At 35.7% G+C, this 15,030-nt stretch overlaps 1 non-coding gene across 1 annotated transcript; it reads right to left on the bottom strand.

Moving 5' to 3' along the window:
- Positions 1–7,131: 7,131 nt before the first annotated feature.
- On the bottom strand, positions 7,132–7,328 carry LOC145056308 (U2 spliceosomal RNA). Its single transcript, XR_013685790.1, has one exon. It is a non-coding gene; the product is annotated as a U2 spliceosomal RNA (small nuclear RNA).
- Positions 7,329–15,030: the final 7,702 nt, after the last annotated feature.

Genomic DNA, 15,030 nt, shown 5'->3' with positions numbered 1-15,030 from the left:
AGTAGTAGAACAAGCCATATGAGTCGAAGTTTATCCGTTCCTTTTACCTTCGGGATAAAAGCGATATCTGTGGGCCCCTCGATGATTTGATGATGACAAATGGAAGTGCTCGGCCGGGCCAGGACTAATTTGATTTGTTCAATTAGTCAGTCGTCATAAATCGAAAATCGGGAAACAACAAATGGACAGAGAGAATGATTATAATCCATGTCTCAGTCCATATGATATCTAGAATGGAGGAATATATGATCCCTTATCTAATGGACAAGTCATTGACAAAGGTCAGAGTTCATCTACAAGGTCAGAGTTCGACAGAAACTTTTGAGAGCTACGATTGCCAGTTGGTTCCTGAAGTCATACGCAATAATAGTTTTAGACTTATCCAAGTGGGAGACTGTTGGATTAATGTCTAAGTCCATAACTATAATTGGTAAGACTTGACCCGACCCAGCATGGTCCATTTGGGTTGCATACCATCATGCACTTGGATAAACTATAATGAGAGAAATAAGACACTTATGGTTATTAATATATTATAAGTTCTAGTATATTAATAATAAGAATAATAAGATTATTTAATTAGTATTGATCAAGAATTAATCTAGGATTAATTAAGTGATCAAGAGAAGACTAATTAAATATATGGGTTGATTGTGTAAATCATCCATACTTGTATAGTGGGCTAATGCTCCATGGATAATCAAGTTGGGCTAAAACTCATAGGATGGTCCATGGATGCTCCATGGTGTATTTGAACCCATGGATCCAAGGAAATGGAAAGTCATGACAGTTAGGGTTTGCCCTAATTGTAACACTATATAAAGATATTATTCTTGGCAAAATCGGCACTAGTATTATTCTAGAGAGGGCTAGCCGATTTCATGAAGTGTAGAATTCTCTCAAGCTATTCTAAGTGTTTTGATGATTGTGATTCCATTTGAGGTGTCACACTTGGGGCACTAGGCACTCAAGCTTCACGAAGACTTCCTACATCAAGAGGTATGTATTCTATCTTGCTATAGTTATTGTTTTGTATGCTAGATTAGGATAATACCTTGGAAGTTCTTATTTGCATGTATAATAGAGAAAACATAGATCCAAGGTATTTAGGGTTGCATGTACACTTAGGAGTGTTAGAATGCTCAAAACCCAACATAAACATGCTCTTTGCTTATACATTTTCAGCGAATCGGTCCATAAATGTTCCATCGGGTATGTTGTAGACTATGAGATTTTAGGCTTTGTGTTTACTGAGTGTTGCGGTGTGTTCTACATAAATTGAATACTCAGTTAGTTGTATCATATTTTGTATTATTATGTTGTGTGAAGTATGATCATTTTCAATTACGGAAACACCAAGTTCTATTACATAAAAAAGTAAATCGCATGACGGGTGTGTGACACTATGAAATCCAAATAATGATTCAACTAATACAAAGATAAATGCTACGATTTTCGTGGGTGAGGGTCTATCGGTGGTGGTTTAATGACCTTCATCTTTTCCCATTCAGAGGAGCTGAAGCGGATGCACTAGTTCTGCACATGTAAGTATGTAACGCTGACATGAAATGGAATAATTGAAACGGTGATGGTGTGTACCTCTATGTGTCGGAGTTATATCAATCGTATAAAAATATCTTGTGATGTAGTGGCCCCATTTATGAGAATTATCGGATACCCCACATTGTATCTGTACGTGTCAAAGTTTTATCGATTTACAAAATTTAACAAGGTGGTATTGGCATTGCGAGATCAAGCTTCTATTTGGCGTTGGTGTTATGTTTTGGTGGGACAACATAGACAACATATCCTGAAGCTTTTAGAAGTAAGAGGGACGTTGCCGTCATATATTCACATTAATTGTCTTTCCGACCCACTGGGATCCAAAGCTTGTGGGGTACCAGGATAATCATACAAGTTGATGATAAGCTGGACCGAAGAAAAAAACCATGTGATGGTTTCGAAGAACGAAAATCCCTCAATGTCGTTAACGTCGTAGATAGTTTTGTTTAACATGAGGAGAAGTCTAATTACAATATGTTGGTGGAATTGTTGATATAGAAAAAAGAAAATGTAGTTTGTTTATGTATATATCAGTGAGTGTTCCCACATTGGTGTTTGAAGGATTCCAAGACGAATTTATAGATCCATCTTGTAGAGGGTTCATCACCGGGCCTGGTAACGTTTGCCTGTAACCCAAGTGGGGGTATCAAAGTGGGTTGGATTATGATTTGGTCCGGTTTGGTTGGGTAACCATGCTAATACGACACCGAGACCTCCTTGACGTTCGTCAGACGTCGGACGATATCCAAAATTTGTCACCCCAGGCGTGCCCGCCTAACTGTAGCTAGCAGTTTAGGTGTGTGATTGTCAATCCCGAATAGATCTATTCACAAATTCCATGCTCTCCCTACAGGAGACTCTGGTTACACTTCCGGGGAGGATTTACTGATAACCCAAAGGGTTTAATAAAGACGAATCTCACAAGCTAGTATTAACTGTAGCTAGCAGTTTAGGTGTGTGATTGTCAATCCCGAATAGATCTATTCACAAATTCCACGCTCTCCCTCCAGGAGACTCTAGTTACACTTCCGGGGAGGATTTACTGTGTTCTCAGACGTTATCAAACATACTAATCATTTTGAAACATAATACAGTGAAAACAGTTAAATACAATGGAATTATCTGGCAATATACTCTAACGGGGAGGATTTACTGTGTTCTTAGACGTTATCAAACATACTAATCATTTTGAAACATAATACAGTGAAAACAGTTAAATACAATGGAATTATCTGGCAATATACTCTAAATTAAACAGAGATAAACTGAATTAGACATAGTTTATCTATTAACTTTACATAAATTTGTGCTCGTAAAACAATAACTAAAGATCCCAAATTATTCCCATAATAATTTGATTGATTTGATTGTTTCCTTTACTATAATTGAAATCCATGTATTTATATTCAAATAAACATACCTTATTATCTGGCAATATACTCTAAATTAAACAGAGATAAACTGAATCAAACATAGTTTATCTATTAACTTTACATAAATTTGTGCTCGTAAAACAACAACTAAAGATCCCAAATTATTCCCATAATAATTTGATTGATTTGATTGTTTCCTTTACTGTAATTGAAATCCATGTATTTATATTCAAATAAACATCTCTTATGCTCCGCATAATACATAAGGGGTAAAGATATTTAAAAGTTAGCCAGATATTTATATAAGTACATAAGTTTTAGGTTTTGAAAACATTTATAATTTGCTTGTATTCCCCCCTGAAAACATTGAAAAACACGGAAAAAGGCATAGGGGTATGAACTCACCAGACGAGAGATGTGTCGGTTGCATGCTAAATGTCAATTCAGGGCTTAAAGCACGCGAGGTTCCTATGTAATATGAAGAGATACATAATTTTTTATCTAATTAGACCTTGGTCTATTAATTAAATAAGAGTAAACACTTCAATTTAAGTGTTTGGAGTGACCCGGGTAGCATCTATGGACGAGTATGGCTTGGATATGGAGTTTACTCTTCAAGAGTAAACCCTTTAGGAGTTTACGGTCCAAATGACCCACTCACCATGATTTTACGGCCGTAAACTCATGGTGGGGGTGTTCTTGGTTGCTAAATGGCCTTAAAACACTTTAGGGGTGATGCTAGACTTGGTTTTGTGGCATTGGAAGGGAGATTGGGCATTTTAAGGACCATTTGAGGAGTTTACGGCAGTAAACTATGAGTTTACGGCCGTAAACTCTTATGTACCAATTCTTAATGTGTTTTGATGGTCCTAGGTTAATTACAATGCACAAAGGAAGGTTCTAGGGTTGACTCCATGGCTTAGGAAGTGATTGGGACTTGAATTGACCTTGGAAAAGTAGTTTACGGTCTATGAAGATGTTCTTGGGAGTTTACTACCTTAAACACATGAGTTTACAACCGTAAACTCATGTTTGTCCATGATTCATGGGTTTTAGTGGTTGAAAGTTAAGCATACTAAGTTCTAGACCCATTTCTAAGCCATACAAGGTGTTAAGGGCACTTTAACACCCATTGGATGAGTTTAAGGTCTAAGATGAAGTGTTTACGGTCCAAGAATGTTCTTGGGCCGTAAACTCAATTTTGTCCCATTTTTGTATGATTTGGTGCATTTCTTGAAGGATTATAAGGTTCTATGCACTCATGGAAGCTCATGGAAGCTTATGGAGGTGTTTAAGGGCAATATAACACCTTAAAAAGGTGTTTATGGTCCATGAATGAGGGTTTACGGTCCAAGCATGTTCTTGGGCCGTAACCTCATGTCCATACATTATTTGGTACGATTTTAGGGTCCTAAGCTCATGCATGCAAGTCCAAAGGTCTTAACTAAGCACTAGAAGTGATTAGGAGGGGTTTTGGGGCTTCAAAACCCTCTTTAGGGGTGTTCACGGTTTTGGAAGGGTTCTTAAACCTTAAACACATGTTCTTGAGTGTTTTGGGTGATTCAAACATAGATTTTCATGATAAGAAAGCTTAATAACAAGCTAGGATATATTACTTACCAAATTGAAGCTTGAAAGGGGGGTTTTTGGATCAAACTCGAGTTTTTAGAGAGAGAGTAGTGAGAGAAAGTGTTTTAAGAGAGAGAAAAGGCCTCAAAATGATGTCACTCAATCCGTTATATAGGGGTTGAGTTTATGGCCCGCAGAAATTCTACCCGAAACCGACGTTAAACGGAGCTTTTGGTCGTACCCGATTAATTTGTCGTAACTCAACGTGGTCGTAACTGATAATTTTCTAAATAATAATTTGGGATGTTTTCACGAGTTTCTAACGTGTTTGGATACCAATTAAGTCATAATAGAAGTCTCAAAAATAATGACTTAATTTAAAAGCTTAAACGGAAACAGTTCAAAAAAGATAAATTTTATGGACGGAAACGGGTTACGGCGATGGAGCAAACTTCGGATTGTCACACTAACACAAATAAGTCATTATAGACGGATGTCCTTATAATGTAGTTTTTCAAAAATCCATTTCGAATAATCCATTTGTAATACGGTAATGGTCATAGGCTGTTAAGTAGGGTTTGTTTTGATATGTCGATACATGCCCATAATTATCGAAGAAAAATCTAAAAAAAAGGCATCGTTTAAAAAGAAATTTCTACACAATTCATCATGTCAATGGTGCGTTTTTTATTCCTTTGTACCGTAAACCTATTGCGCCTACCAAGGACCATAAGGTAGACATTAGGGTTTGGTGTTAAACATGCTCATTGCTTATACATTTTCGGCCGATCGGTCCATAAATGTTCCATCGGGTATGTTGTAGTCCATGAGATTTTAGGCTTCATGTTTACCGAGTATTGTGTTTTGATCTACATAAAGTGAATACTCAGTTAGTTGTATCATATTATGTATTATTATGATGTGTGAAGTATGATCATTTTGAATTACGGAAACACGAAGTTCTGTTACATAAAAAGTAAATCGCATGACGGGCGTGTGACACTATGAAATCCAAATAATGATTCAATTAATACAAAGATAAATGCTACGATTTTCGTGGGTGAGGGTCTATCGTTGGTGGTTTAATGACCTTCATCGTTTCCCATTCAGAGGAATTGAAGCGGTGATGGTGTGTACCTCTATGTGTCGGAGTTATATCAATCGTATAAAAATATCTTGTGATGTAGTGCCCCCATTTATGAGAATTATCAGATACCCCACATTGTATCTCTACGTGTCAAAGTTTTATCGATTTACAAAATTTAACAAGGTGGTATTGGCATTGCGAGATGAAGCTTCTATTTGGCGTTGGTGTTATGTTTTGGTGGGACAACATAGACAACATCCCCTGAAGCTTTCAGAAGTAAGAGGGACGTTGCCGTCATATCTTCACATTAATTGTCTTTCCGACCCACTGGGATCCAAAGCTTGTGGGGTACCAGGATAATCATACAAGTTGATGATAAGCTGGACCGAAGAAAAAAAAACATGTGATGGTTTCGAAGAACAAAAATCCCTCAATGTCGTTAACGTCGTAGATAGTTTTGTTTAACATGAGGAGAAGTCCAATTACAATATGTTGGTGGAATTGTTGATATAGAAAAAAGAAAATGTAGTTTGTTTATGTATATATCAGTGAGTGTTCCCACATTGGTGTTTGAAGGATTCCAAGACGAATTTATAGATCCATCTTGTAGAGGGTTCATCACCGGGCCTGGTAACGTTTGCCTGTAACCCAAGTGGGGGTATCAAAGTGGGTTGGATTATGATTTGGTCCAGTTTGGTTGGGTATGGTGGTGTGTAACTTGACTTGCCCGTTCCAAGTCGAGAGTTGGTTCAAGTGGCTTGAGCGAAGGCTTTGGGTCTCTTGGAACCTAGAGAAGGGGGCAATGCGTTAGGCTGGCTTCACAGAGCTGCGACAACCCCTCGCTTCTGACAGTGGAAGGATTACAAGTCTTGGCTCTTCAGGCCTATATTGCCGACTAGTCCGACTCAGATGGACACCCAATTTTTACTTCAAACATTTTTTGTTTGTCAGAGTGATAATAAACCTTGTTTTGTTTCATCTCCGGAAGAAAAATATATATCATTAAAAGCAACTGGTTTTTGAGTCTCTTGTTAGTTACCGTATTTGTAACATGAAAGAAATCCATAAAAAGCCAGGTCCATGGTGGAAATTATATATGGGAGTGGGTTCACATGAGACAGCAAAGACTTTGAAATCTTTAAGCCTTTTAAAGTCTAAAAGTTAAGTCAAATCTATGAACATTGACCTGAGCATTGCGCCAGGCAATCCAAAGTGTGGGGTAGCAGGATGTAGTTATACAGATTCATAATAAGTTGGACTAGAAAGAAACCATTTCGTTGTAGATAGTTTTGTTTGACATGAGCAGAAGTTCAATTACAGTAAGTTGGTTTAACTGTTAGTTAAAAAGAAAATTTTAGTTAGTTTCTGAGTGTTCCCACATTGGTGTGTCAAGAATTCCCAAGACGATTTTATAAATCTATCTTGTAGTGAGTGTTCCCACATGGTTGAAATTAGGGGAGTGGGTTTCATCTTTCTGGCACTCTGTTAACTAGTAACTAGTTTCTGCTGGATTGAGTCTAAAAGTTGAACTGAGTATTGGAGGGGTGCGCCGGGCCTTGGCTGTAGTGTAAGACCAAGGCGACGCATGAAGAACCCCAGCAGCAAGCTACTGTAACGGGCCTTCCCCCATAAAAAATAAGATTAATATCGAGTGGGCCGATGGCCCACATATCAGATATTAAACTGATAAGAACAGATACTACACTTGATCTTAGCCAAAAGGCCGAGAAAGGTATGCTTCTTACAGCTGTGGGCTTCCCCTTTTGTACTCGCCTCCCTCTTGCCTGCTTCCTTCATTCACCCGATGTGGGAATTCGGATGCATAACTCACACTTTCACTGCCATCTCCCTCCTTCCTAACAAAAACAAACTTCAATGGAGTATTATTCTTTTACTTCTTTACTTTCTCTATATATATTCAAATCAAACTTACACTCTACTACTGCATATGCATATGTGTTTATGATTGCATTGCTTTTTCTGTAGTTTAAATTCACTCAATGCCAACAAACAAAACAACTTCATTTCTTGTTGTGATGTTCATAATTACTGATCAGTTACAAATGACTCCTTCCACTCATGTATATACCTACTCTCCATTTAGTTTTATACTATCACATATCTAGCTATTAACTAAATTTATAACCAAACACAATAACTAATGGACAAACTCAAACTAATCAGATAACTCCAACTTGTTAAAATCCCTTCTATATATCAAAATATATAGATGTGTTTTTAATCAACATATAACCCTTTTAACTTGTTTTGCTGATAAAAATCACATAATATAACTTGAAACCATTTAATTTTATAATCTAACACATTAATTTCTTATTCGTTTAAAAACCAGACATAAATTATTTGTCTTCACTGTTCCTTTCAAAGATACTATCCGCTTTTTCAACCAACATGTCCCGCTCTTCTCATCGGCTTGCTATTTGTCATTGGTGGTATCACACTATCTTCACCTCCTAACATCTTACAATCACTTCCGATTCGATTCTAACATTTATGGGATGACTTTTAATGATCTAAACCTGAACAGATGTATTTAGATTAAAAATATTAATATGCTTACACACATCATCCATATCCTAGTAACATTATATTCAAATTTAGTCAACGGATGAAAATGAAAAATCCATATTCAACAATCAAAACTCAATAGTCATTTTTTTTCCATTTCTGATGTTTATTTTTCATTTGAAGGGACATAAGGTGCTATAATCCATGTTCTAACATCATCACACCACCACTTAAGCCATTGATTTCAAGTAGTGGATATCAAGAGGTGAGTCTCCATTTCTGATGTTTATTTTTCATTTGAAGGGACATAAGGTGCTATAATCCATGTTCTCCTCTCATTCTCTCTAGCTATATCTTGTTCTTTAATAAACGATAGGGATAATCTTAAGTGCTTACGTTATCATAAGAATTGATCCTCTTACTCATAACTTGTTCCCCAAACATTGCTTTTCGTCTCATATTAGTGTTACCCAATTCAGACTTCATTTCACAACAGAGGTCTTTAATTACTTTACCTAATTTATAGCCCTAAGGCCATATAGTTATAACTATAAGATATGACAGGAGGAGATTAAATAGGTACAGGACTTGTACTTTAAGTTCCACTTATCGGAAAAAAAAAACTCTATTGGTATTCTAATTGTGAAATAAACTTGAGTCTCAGGTAACGCCAACACCCAAAAGGCACAACACTTATATTTGCTGAAAAGCAAGCGTAGCAATGTATTTTAAACGTCCCTCTTCATCAACTTTTACCTTTGAAAGGTTTCATCTCAAATCATCGATTAGCCAACGACTTAGCACTGAATTTATATTGTAACCCAATCAAATAAATTGGTCGATAATCTAGAACTATTATTGAGCTCCCTACCTTTGGAATTAGAGTTGTGAACGAACTATTACAACCATGTGGAATATTAGCCGAAGAATGAACCATCAAAAATATATTTTTTCAGTAAATCCCAGTATCTTTCTACAAACTTAAAGAAAAAAAAAACCCATCTGGATGTGGAGTCTTATCTCCTCCACACCAACAATCAACATTTTTAATTTCCTCAATCGTGCATCAAAACTTCCAAACAATCGTCTTGCTCTGAAGCAAGAGTTGTACAACATGTGCTACGGTTTTGAACCCTCAACGCGGCAAATTTAATTTATTACTAAAAAATGAAAGTAAAATTTCTTCTCGCCAATTTGTCGATAATCAAGCTGATCGCCAACTATTTTTATCCCACGAATAACAAATTGCATTCGTCTTCTATAAAGTACACCGTGAACGTACTTTGTTTTTTCATCCCCTTTGAATGTCCCTTAAATCTGAACTTTATGAATCACATCTAAAGTTTCCAATTGATCATAATCATATTTTTTCAAAATATTCAAACGATCCCCTGTGACTTTTGGAGTTACACTTCCTTGATCAATCTCAAAAAGTCTTAACATGTTCTTTTCATTATCTTTGTCCTTCTATTTGTTTTTTTTTTTTCAAAATTTCATAATATTCTTTAACTTTTATTTGAATGACACATGTTAGCTTGTGTTAATCGAATCTAAGGGATGATTCCAAGTATTTATAACAACATTATCAAGATCATCACATCCCATAAGGGATGATTCCTAAATATTTATAACAACATTATCAAAAGCATCACATCCCATCCAAGAATTATACGACTTGAAAGGAATGGGCATGTAATCTCCACTACCACCAAGTGTTTGAAAAGAATAGGTCTATGATTTGAATTGATATCTCCAATGCCATTGACATACAAGCGGTAAAATATACAAAATTTTCGAAAACTAAAAATCTATCCAATCCGCTCAGCTTTTCGGTTTTCAGTGTTAGCACAAATCTGGGTAAAATTATAGCCACTCATAGGAACATCAAGTGACCACACATTATGAATGAAATCATTAAAATGAATTAGAGAAAAACAAACCTACACTCTTAGATGGGTCTATGACCGCATTTAAGTCTCCAACAATAATAAAATATCGTTGTTGTTGATTCGTGAAAATCTGGATGAGCTCCCAAACTAAGTTATTTCCCCTTCCACCCTGCGGATCGTACAAATTGATCATCCAGCATATTAACTTATGAAACACCCACCCTCCTCAACAATAATAAGGTGTTCCTTATAAGTAACTATATTCGTTACAACCACCGAAGGATCCCAAATGCATAGTGATCCCCCAGTATACCCCTTGCACTACTAGCCACATAATCAAACTGGAAATTTCCGAAAAATACTCGTTACTTTCACAAGATCTGAATGTACCATGCATGTTTCTCGAATCCCCACAATTACGCTTTCTACACAACTTCATGTGTTTATTCCTCTTGCCCTTAATCTCGATCACACAAGCATTTAAATAAAGAATATTTAATTATCCACTATGTTCTCACTCAATGATTTAAACCCTTTTGAGTATGTCCGGACGTGGGTGAATGGGAAGATGAATTAACCGGCTTATCTAACAAATTTTAAACACCAAAAACATGTTCCTCGACCGTGGGTTGCTTCTGGAACCCCTTGGCAACAACACCATCAAATCGAGCCCTATAAAAACCACATGGTTTGGACATGGATTGAGACAAGCTTCCATCTTCATTGGCATTATTTCATTTTATTTTGTTCTTCCTTATCATTAGTTAAGTCTTTCATTGTTCGAATTAGTCAATCACCCTCAAAACAAATGTCATATTTTTTGAAAAATAACACATTATTGTGGAATTAGTACTATTTTTTAATACTTACTACATGTTGGGTACATTTGTATTATGTACCATAATGTTTTTCATAATGACATATCTGGTCCCTGAACTAAAATGTTTGTAGGATGATGGATATGACAGTTGTCCATAATGTGAAGATCTATATTTGTGTGGTTTCAAAACAATTTTCCATAAGGTGTAACTGATGTACACCATGATCATGTGTGTCAAAGGCCTCAACTCTTTCCATCATAAATCAGAAGACATAGTTCCGGGTAGAAAATAATCACTATATGGCATCATCCTCATCAAAGGTTATACTTCCAAATATGTGCCTTTCACTCTTAATGAAACTATTCGTGAATCGGATCCTGATTATGTTAACATGTGGAATCAAAGTGTGTTTTAATTATCTTAAGTTCAACATCATATAGTGCCTACTTAAGTTTCACTACTTTATGAAAATGTTGTGGATAAAATGTAAATTTTTTTCAGAAATCTGTAATCTATTCATGTACCTAAGATTGTTTATTTTCCTCCCTAATTTCAAACTTTGGTTTTGTTTTATTATGATGCATCACGAAATCAGAGATCTTGAAACCATTGATTAGGGTTTTGGTTTATAACGACAAAGTAATTTCTGATTAAATTAGCAACATCATTTACCTTAAAGAATTGTGTTTTGTTCATTTGTTGTTCTCTTATTCACTGTACATATGAGAAAATTGATAAACTTATGTCCTTGAAATTCATTTTCTGTAAAAAGATTCTTAGATAAATGAAAAGGGATTGTATGCTTTGAACGATAATGAATTGTAATCTACAGAGCGCCTGTCTTCCTTTTTCCTTTTCTTTTCTTCTTTCATTTTTTTTCTCATGAATCTGTGTAATTTTTAAATGAAGGACAAATTTATTTGGTGATAAAGAAAGAATGTGTCATCATACACTAATGCCTAATGAATAATAAGCCAACATTGCTAACTCGTTTGTTTAATAATGCTGTTTTTTTTATCTCGTGTCAACTTGAAACTAATTGAAACTAATTAATGTGCTACTTTATTGTGTAAATTAGTAAAAGGATGCCCTACTTCTATTTAATTCTTAACATATTCCTTTAATTGTTAACATATGTCGAAATAATTATTGGTTGTAAATAAATAATGGACATCCATTTATAATTATGTTTTCTTGTATCCGTTGAAATCTTCATATATTATGTCATTTTGCTTGTTTATGGAATTTGTTGCATAAGTATTTTTTTTATAAGACAAAACTGCATAAATGGTCCATGTGGTTAGCTGAAAATTGTCATTTTGGTATAAAAAGGTTTGGATTTGCACTAGAGGTTCAAACTTTTCATTTTATTGCGAGTTTGGTCCAATTTTCTTTGAACCTTTTTACAATGACGATTTTGCTCTTATTTTTTTTTTTACTTATTTATTTATTTATTAATTTTATTAGTTTTTTTAACTATATAAATAGAAAACAAAGAAGAAAACCAATTAACCCCACCCTACCCCCTCTCTCGCCACACAATTCATTTGCTTCACAAAACCATATCCTTCGGCGCCACCACCACCACCAGCGAAGAGGATTCCACTTTCAAATCCCCAAAACCATGCATGTTGCAACCCTCAAAATCCAAGAATACACAATCTTCATGACGCCGCCAGAGAATCAGAACACCACCTCCATCTTCCTCAACAAACCCTTTGTCGGAGTTCAAGCGAACAACACTATCAGCAAATCCTACATTCGTTTTGGGTGTTATAGATATGTAAAGAGGGAGGTCATGATGCAACGATCGTTTCATGAAAAATAGAACATAAGGGTGTCGAGACTAAGGAAGATGGCGATGCCGTTGTTTGACGAAAGTGAGCTTACCGGATCTAAAGTTAAACAAAGATCTGAAATCATGTGAACGTCAAATGTATCTTAACTTATGTGAATGACGAAACGTCTGAGATGTAAAGAAACAAAGGCAGTAGCGAGATAGGGTTTGCTATGGAAGATGATTGTGTTGTTGGTCCGACACGAGGTGTTGGTCCGAGGAAGATGTTGTCGTCTTTGGTGGTTTTCAAATCTACATGGTTGTTGTCGGAAAATCGATGTTGGTGGTTGTTTTGAATGTGTGTCGATTGGAAATATAGGGGATAATCATAAGAGACCTACGAGAATTTAGATGTATTAGGTTTTTAAAGAGAATAAGAAGATATGGGAAAGAAAAGGTGTGACGAAAAGTGTAACATCCCCATTTTCACAGCCAGAAAAGACCGATTTTGTTTATGCTTTATAAAAATCAGAGTACTTCTTTTAATAAAAATGTTGCGGAATTTGTTCCCAGAAAAACATGATAAATACGTTATCAAAGCATTTTCGAAGAAATGTATTTTTATTCATTTAAAACATTTGGGATGTCATCGTGAATACATAAACATAAGCATAAATAGAACTTACATTCATTTACACTAGTGATCTACATCTCTTTTAAATCTCTCAGTGCAAAGTAGCTTCGTATCGACACCTGTGATACAAATAAGCTGGAGTGGTTTAGGTTGGGAAACCTGATGAGTACATAGGGTTTTCAACCCACAATAATATAATTATTATATTTAAACATCAAACAATCAACCCGATTACCCATCCCCGTTATCTTCTTTGATATTCCTTAAAGAGTTATCTTAAGGGTCATCTCATATATCATATTTACCTCTCATCTTTTTACCTCACATTTCCTTATATGTTCGTTCCTAAGGCATGCATACGTAGTTACAACGTCGCCTGAACTCGTAATCCATAGTAAGGGTTAGAATATCATCACATGAATATATAGTCACAACATCACCTAGACTCGTAATTCATCACCTACAGGTTATAAGTCTGCTGGTGTTTCCACGGGTTGTCTAGAATAGTTCGTGGTCGCCATCTATACTCCAGTAGATGACTACATCTCCAAATTGTCGGACAAGGTTATAGTATCTTTCATCCTTTATCACCGATTCATCTACACCTTCCTATCATCACCTATCTCTCATCATTTTATTTCATCACACACCAACTATTTCATCTACCATGTTTTATCCCAACATATTTGTAGATATAAAATAAATATATATTTAAATCATTTAAAACATGTATAAGATCATTCATCCATCATAGACAACAAGTATTCAGATAATATGCACACATAGCACGTAATTTATATAAAATACTTCATATCTATGTGTAAGATGAAAGGGACCATGCACTCACTTGAAAAGATGATGAATCCGAATTCAGACAGCGCTTCGCTTCTTAAAAATAATTTAATTCGACGAAACCTAGTATTATTACCACTGGAGTTTAGTATATTATTCGCCGAGACTAATTAATAGTCTAGCTATTGTTACTATTGTATAAGCGTTAAACAATACTTATATAACTCATAATAATATCTAGAGTACTTATTATAAGTTCCTAATAACGTTACTATAATTAAATAAACGATATATTAAAAATAGTGTAGGCGTAGCTCACTTACAGCGGGTTTTATAGAAAACCGGGATTTGCTTGGAGCAGCATTCCCGAGCCGAAAAGCTATTCTTCTCGGAGCCGTCGAGCACTCCAGAGCTTCCACCTCGTGATATGGAGGTTCCATATGTTTTTCGGGGGGTTGTGGGGCTAGAGAGAGGTTCTAGAGAGAGAGAGTAAAGAGAAGAAAGAATGGGAAATGTGTGAAGAAAATGAGGGTGGGAGAGGTTCTATTTATAGGGTGAAAATGGTTGAACTTGGTGTTACATGTCACCATCTAGTGACAAGACTTGGGAGATAGCAATGGCCAAGATTGTGCCACATCACCCATTTTCGCACACCACACTTCCCGACTTCTAAAATCTGTAACTTTCACATACGAGCTCCATTTTTGACATGCTTTATATCCACGCATACATAAAAATAAGATCTACAACTTTCATTTTGACTCCATTGGCTAATTCTCGACCGATCTTAAATTTAATAGTACGAGGAGATTATACTGTTAAATGTCCGCGTAAAATTCATAACTTCTACATACGGACTCTGTTTTCGTCTGTCTTTTTACCGTGGAGTTCCTACTAATGAGAACTTCAATTCTCATTTAGGTCGCATAGGCCAAAAACCGCTCGATCTAAAATTCGAGTTTCGGGCTGCGCGCTGCTAAGTCAAATCTTAGAAAA

The sequence above is a fragment of the Lactuca serriola genome, chromosome 5, assembly GCF_051521515.1.
Source record: "Lactuca serriola cultivar US96UC23 chromosome 5, Lser_US96UC23_V15, whole genome shotgun sequence".
In the NCBI taxonomy this organism is placed as follows: domain Eukaryota; kingdom Viridiplantae; phylum Streptophyta; class Magnoliopsida; order Asterales; family Asteraceae; genus Lactuca; species Lactuca serriola.
This window is presented reverse-complemented; position numbering and strand designations above follow the sequence as displayed.